Source organism: Pseudophryne corroboree, chromosome 4, assembly GCF_028390025.1.
Source record: "Pseudophryne corroboree isolate aPseCor3 chromosome 4, aPseCor3.hap2, whole genome shotgun sequence".
In the NCBI taxonomy this organism is placed as follows: Eukaryota; Metazoa; Chordata; class Amphibia; order Anura; family Myobatrachidae; genus Pseudophryne; species Pseudophryne corroboree.
Window position 1 is genome coordinate 394,674,568 of NC_086447.1, and position 6,000 is coordinate 394,680,567.

The 6,000-nt window shown below is 42.6% G+C and overlaps 1 protein-coding gene across 3 annotated transcripts in view; it reads right to left on the bottom strand.

The window, feature by feature from the left end:
* The window catches only part of HMGCLL1 (3-hydroxy-3-methylglutaryl-CoA lyase like 1), a 241,844-nt gene extending 238,038 nt beyond the window's left edge, over positions 1-3,806 (bottom strand). For 2 of the 3 annotated variants that reach the window (XM_063916724.1, XM_063916723.1), the window contains exon 1: positions 3,700-3,806. The gene's annotated coding sequence lies outside the window, so the exon portion shown is untranslated. The remainder of the gene's footprint in view (positions 1-3,699) is intronic. The other variant, XM_063916725.1, reaches the window with a different exon arrangement.
* Between the last annotated feature and the right edge of the window lie 2,194 nt (positions 3,807-6,000).

Consider the following 6,000-nt stretch of genomic DNA (forward strand, 5'->3'; position numbering starts at 1 on the left):
CTCAGCCGTTCCTTGCCACTCCGTTCCGTAACTGGCATATTGGCAAGTTTACGCTTCTCATCAGACGCTTTCAATTTTGATTTTTGGGTCATTTTACTGAACTTTTGTTTTTTGGATTTTACATGCTCTCTACTATGACATTGGGCATTGGCCTTGGCAGACGACGTTGATAGCATTTCATCGTCTCGGCCATGACTAGTGGCAGCAGCTTCAGCACGAGGTGGAAGTGGATCTTGATCTTTCCCTATTTTAACCTCCACATTTTTGTTCTCCATTTTTTAATGTGTGGAATTATATGCCAGTATCAATAGCAATGGCCTACTACTATATATACTGCGCACAACTAAAATGCACCACAGGTATAGAATGTAGATGGATAGTATACTTAATGACGACACAGAGGTAGGTACAGCAGTGGCCTTCCGTACCGTACTGCTATATATACTAGTGGTCACTGTGTCAGCAAACTGCAAAACTAAAATGCACCACAGGTATAGAATGTAGATGGATAGTATACTTAATGATGACACAGAGGTAGGTACAACAGTGGCCTTCCGTACCGTACTGCTATATATACTGGTGGTCACTGTGTCAGCAAACTGCAAAACTAAAATGCACCACAGGTATAGAATGTAGATGGATAGTATACTTAATGACGACACAGAGGTAGGTACAGCAGTGGCCTTCCATACCGTACTGCTATATATACTGGTGGTCACTGTGTCAGCAAACTGCAAAACTAAAATGCACCACAGGTATAGAATGTAGATGGATAGTATACTTAATGACGACACAGAGGTAGGTACAGCAGTGGCCTTCCGTACCGTACTGCTATATATTCTGATGATCACTGTGTCAGCAAACTGCAAAACTAAAATGCACCACAGGTATAGAATGTAGATGGATAGTATACTTAATGACGACACAGAGGTAGGTACAGCAGTGGCCTTCCGTACCGTACTGCTATATATACTGGTGGTCACTGTGTCAGCAAACTGCAAAACTAAAATGCACCACAAGTATAGAATGTAGATGGATAGTATACTTAATGATGACACAGAGGTAGGTACAGCAGTGGCCTTCCGTACCGTACTGCTATATATAGTATACTGGTGGTCACTGTGTCAGCATACTGCAAAACTAAAATGCACCACAGGTATAGAATGTAGATGGATAGTATACCTAATGATGACACAGAGGTAGGTACAGCAGTGGCCTTCCGTACCGTACTGCTATATATACTGGTGGTCACTGTGTCAGCAAACTGCAAAACTAAAATGCACCACAGGTATAGAATGTAGATGGATAGTATACTCAATGACGACACAGAGGTAGGTACAGCAGTGGCCTTCCGTACCATACTGCTATATATACTGGTGGTCACTGTGTCAGCAAACTGCAAAACTAAAATGCACCACAGGTATAGAATGTAGATGGATAGTATACTTAATGACGACACAGAGGTAGGTACAGCAGTGGCCTTCCATACCGTACTGCTATATATACTGGTGGTCACTGTGTCAGCAAACTGCAAAACTAAAATGCACCACAGGTATAGAATGTAGATGGATAGTATACTTAATGACGACACAGAGGTAGGTACAGCAGTGGCCTTCCGTACCGTACTGCTATATATACTGGTGATCACTGTGTCAGCAAACTGCAAAACTAAAATGCACCACAGGTATAGAATGTAGATGGATAGTATACTTAATGACGACACAGAGGTAGGTATAGCAGTGGCCTTCCGTACCGTACTGCTATATATACTGGTGGTCACTGTGTCAGCAAACTGCAAAACTAAAATGCACCACAGGTATAGAATGTAGATGGATAGTATACTTAATGATGACACAGAGGTAGGTACAGCAGTGGCCTTCCGTACCGTACTGCTATATATAGTATACTGGTGGTCACTGTGTCAGCATACTGCAAAACTAAAATGCACCACAGGTATAGAATGTAGATGGATAGTATACTTAATGATGACACAGAGGTAGGTACAGCAGTGGCCTTCCGTACCGTACTGCTATATATACTGGTGGTCACTGTGTCAGCAAACTGCAAAACTAAAATGCACCACAGGTATAGAATGTAGATGGATAGTATACTCAATGACGACACAGAGGTAGGTACAGCAGTGGCCTTCCGTACCATACTGCTATATATACTGGTGGTCACTGTGTCAGCAAACTGCAAAACTAAAATGCACCACAGGTATAGAATGTAGATGGATAGTATACTTAATGACGACACAGAGGTAGGTACAGCAGTGGCCTTCCGTACCGTACTGCTATATATACTGGTGGTCACTGTGTCAGCAAACTGCACAACTGAAATGCACCACAGGTATAGAATCTAGATGGATAGTATACTTGATGACACAGAGGTGGGTACAGCAGTGGCCTACTGTACCGTAATGCTATATATTATATACTGGTGGTCACTGGTCAGCAAAACTCTGCACTGTACTCCTCCTATATAATATTATACTGGTGGTCCCCAGTCCCCACAATAAAGCAGCACACTGAGCACAGATATGGAGTGTTTTTCAGGCAGACAACGTATACTGGTGGTCACTGTCAGCAAAACTCTGCACTGTACTCCTGCTATATAATACAGCTGCTCCCCAGTCCCCACAATTAAGCAGTGTGAGCACAGATATATGCAGCACACTGAGCACAGATATGGAGCGTTTTTTTTAGGCAGAGAACGGATAACTGGTGGTCACTGATCAGCAAAACTCTGAACTGTACTCCTCCTATATTATACAGCTGCTCCCCAGTCCTCCCCACAATTAAGCAATAAAGCACAATCAAGTTCAACAATAACGGAGAGAACGCCAGCCACGTCCTCTCCCTAACATTTCCAATGCACGAGTGAAAATGGCTGCGACGCGCGGCTGCTTATATAGAATCCGAATCTCGCGAGAATCCGACAGCGGGATGATGACGTTCGGGCGCGCTCGGGTTAACCGAGCCATACGGGAGAACCCGAGTATGGCTCGGACCCGTGTAAAAAGGGTGAAGTTCGGGGGGGATCGGTTTCCGAGAAACCGAACCAGCTCATCACTAAAAATAACCCACCCAAATCTAACTCTCTCTGCACATGTTATATCTGCCCCCCCTGCAGTGCACATGGTTTTGCCCAACTGCTAAAAAAATTTCTGCTGCGATCAACTTGGAATTACCCCCAATATTCTAGATAGCTTTACTAATATTTGCAGTACGATAATATAATCCACATAACAGAGAAAAACATTTATTAGTTCATTATAAGCTGATTTTTTTGTGTAATATTTATTTATATAAAAAATAGGAATCATATAATTAACAATGATAAAGCTTTACAAGCAATGGAACAAAATGCAATCTTCTATAATACCTTCTATATGCAATGAATTCTCCTAAAACACAGCATAATACTATAATGCCATTCTATTTTCCTGCGTCACGTTCCAGCTCAGCCTTCTCTGATCTGCAGCATCTGCATCCTGAGACTGAACCACATAGGTTCTGTGATACTATCAGGAAATACTGTGCACAGTAATCATTATTTCCCTTCTTTTTGTCTTTGACAGGTTTTATTTCACCCAGCTCTGACAGTATATACGCCATCATAATGTAAATAACATGACTTCCACATTTTCCTTTATCATGCATTGCACAGTTCACTTGCATTATTTGTTTTTAATCTTACCCATAACAAACAGCTGTATACTGTACGTTTTAATCCATCAGGTTGCCTGTATAGATTTCCTGCCTTTATCTCAGGGCTGTGTGTGCTCTAGGCATGCTCAGCTGAAGATGCTATCACATCTGTCTTAAAGGGGTCAAGGCATGCAGTTATTTAAAAGGGAAACACCACACTCTGTTCTTTTCATTTTGTGAATAATACACATGTATAATATTTTGTTTTTAAATAGCTGGAATATTGACAAAAATGCTTTACATCTACTTAAAATGCTTTACAGTATATGTAGAATGAAGCCTTTGCAGCAAAGAAGTCTCACTGTGGCATTTGAAAATGAGGTCATTTGCATAGTTCTTTTTTATATGAATTAAGGGGGTTATTCAGAGTTGTTAGCAAAACCATGTGCACTGGAGGGGAGGCAGATGTAACGTGCAGAGAGATTTAGATGTGGGTGGGGAGTGTTCAAACTGAAATCTAAATTGCAGTGTAAAAATAAAACAGTCAGTAGTTCCCATGCACAGAAACAAAATAACCCACCCAAATCTATTCTCTCTGCACATGTTACATCTGCTCCACCTGCAGTGCAACATGGTTTTGCCCAATTGTTAACTTTTTTGTTTTGCTAACAACTCTGATTAACCCCCTAAATTGCCAGTACTCAGAAAAAGCTGCCAGGCAAAGTTACAAGATGAAACAAGATTTAAAGTATCTTTCATAATCTAGACAAGTATTCAGATGCTTATTTCATTCATTTCTGAAATATCATTGATTTCTTCCTGTTTCCGAAATTAGCTATAAGAATTAAAATGGATACCAGAAAACAAGCACTGGTATTTCATACTATTACTATCAGAAAAAAGAACTGTCTTACATATGGTTACCGTTATATAAAAAGATTAGGTTTCAAAAATGCATTAACTTTTTATGATGCTAATCCTTTCACAATGATCTCTAACAGACAAGGCAAGATGGGCAATAATGCAAATTTAGGTTGAACACTATGCCAATGTGCAATTTTTGTGACTGCATTATCGTCTAAATCCAGATAATTTCTTTAGTATAAAGTCGCAGTGGCGACTACGGCAAAAGATGCTAGCACAGACCAGCAGCGTCCGAGTCACAATCCGCTGCTTAATGTCAAGATGTTAGAAGGTGTCTAAAACACTGAATGAGTGTGGTGGGTTGAGAGGGTATTCGTTTGGATGGTCGACCATGTTATGGTCGACAGTCATTAGGTCGACCACTATTGGTCGACCTTGACATTGTCGACATGGACACGTGGTCGACATATGAAAAGGTCGACATGAGTTTTTCACATTTTTTTTTCTTTGGGGGAACTTTTCCATACTTTACGATCCACGTGGACTATGATTGGGAACGATAATCTGTGCCGAGCGCAGCGGCAGTGGAGCGAGGCTTCTTGGCCGCTCGCCATGCGAGGGGACGCGGTGCACTAATTGGGGTTCCCCGTCACTTTCTGCAGAAAATTACACCAAAAAAAGTAAAAAAACTCATGTCGACCTTTTTCATGCGTCTACCTTTCATGTGTCGATCATTTTCATGTGTCGACCAGTTGTCCATGTCGACCATGCCAATGTCGACCAATAGTGGTCGACCTAATGACTGTCGACCATAACATGGTCGACCATTCATACCGGAACCGGTTGAGAGTGTGGGGCTTGGAATTTGGATGGAGGATTGGCAGTAAACAGATAGACAGTCAATAGGTCAACACCAGATGGCCAACAGTCAATAGGCTGGTCAAAAGGTCAAGGGGTCAAAGTGTCAACAGTTAAATGGTCAACATTGACTTAGGTTGCCTGGTTCAAAAGGTCGACATGTAAATGGTCTACACAGAAAAGGTTGACACATAGGTGGTCATTCCGACACGTTCGCACACAGCTTTTTGTCGCTGCGGTGTGAACGGGTCCGGAATGCGCATGCGCAGCGGCCTCACTGCGCGTGCGTGACATTGCCCGGCGACAGGGGTTGCCGGGTTACGTCCAGGAGTACGAAGAAAGCGGTCGCACAGCCGACCGCAAGAAGATTGACAAAAAGAAGGCGTACCTGGGCGTCACAGGACCGTTGGAGACCGTTTTCGGTGAGTGGAGAAGGAAACGCAGGCGTGTCTAGCAGAACGGAGGGCGGATGTCTGACATCAAAGCCAGTTCAAGCATCGCAGAGATCGTCGCACAGGGTAAGTATGTCCAGGGCTAGTCTTCTTTTGCTTGATTTTTTTTTCGCTTAGCAGGGCTGCACAGGTGATCGCAGCCCTGCTAATCTAAAATACACTCCCCCATAGGCAGG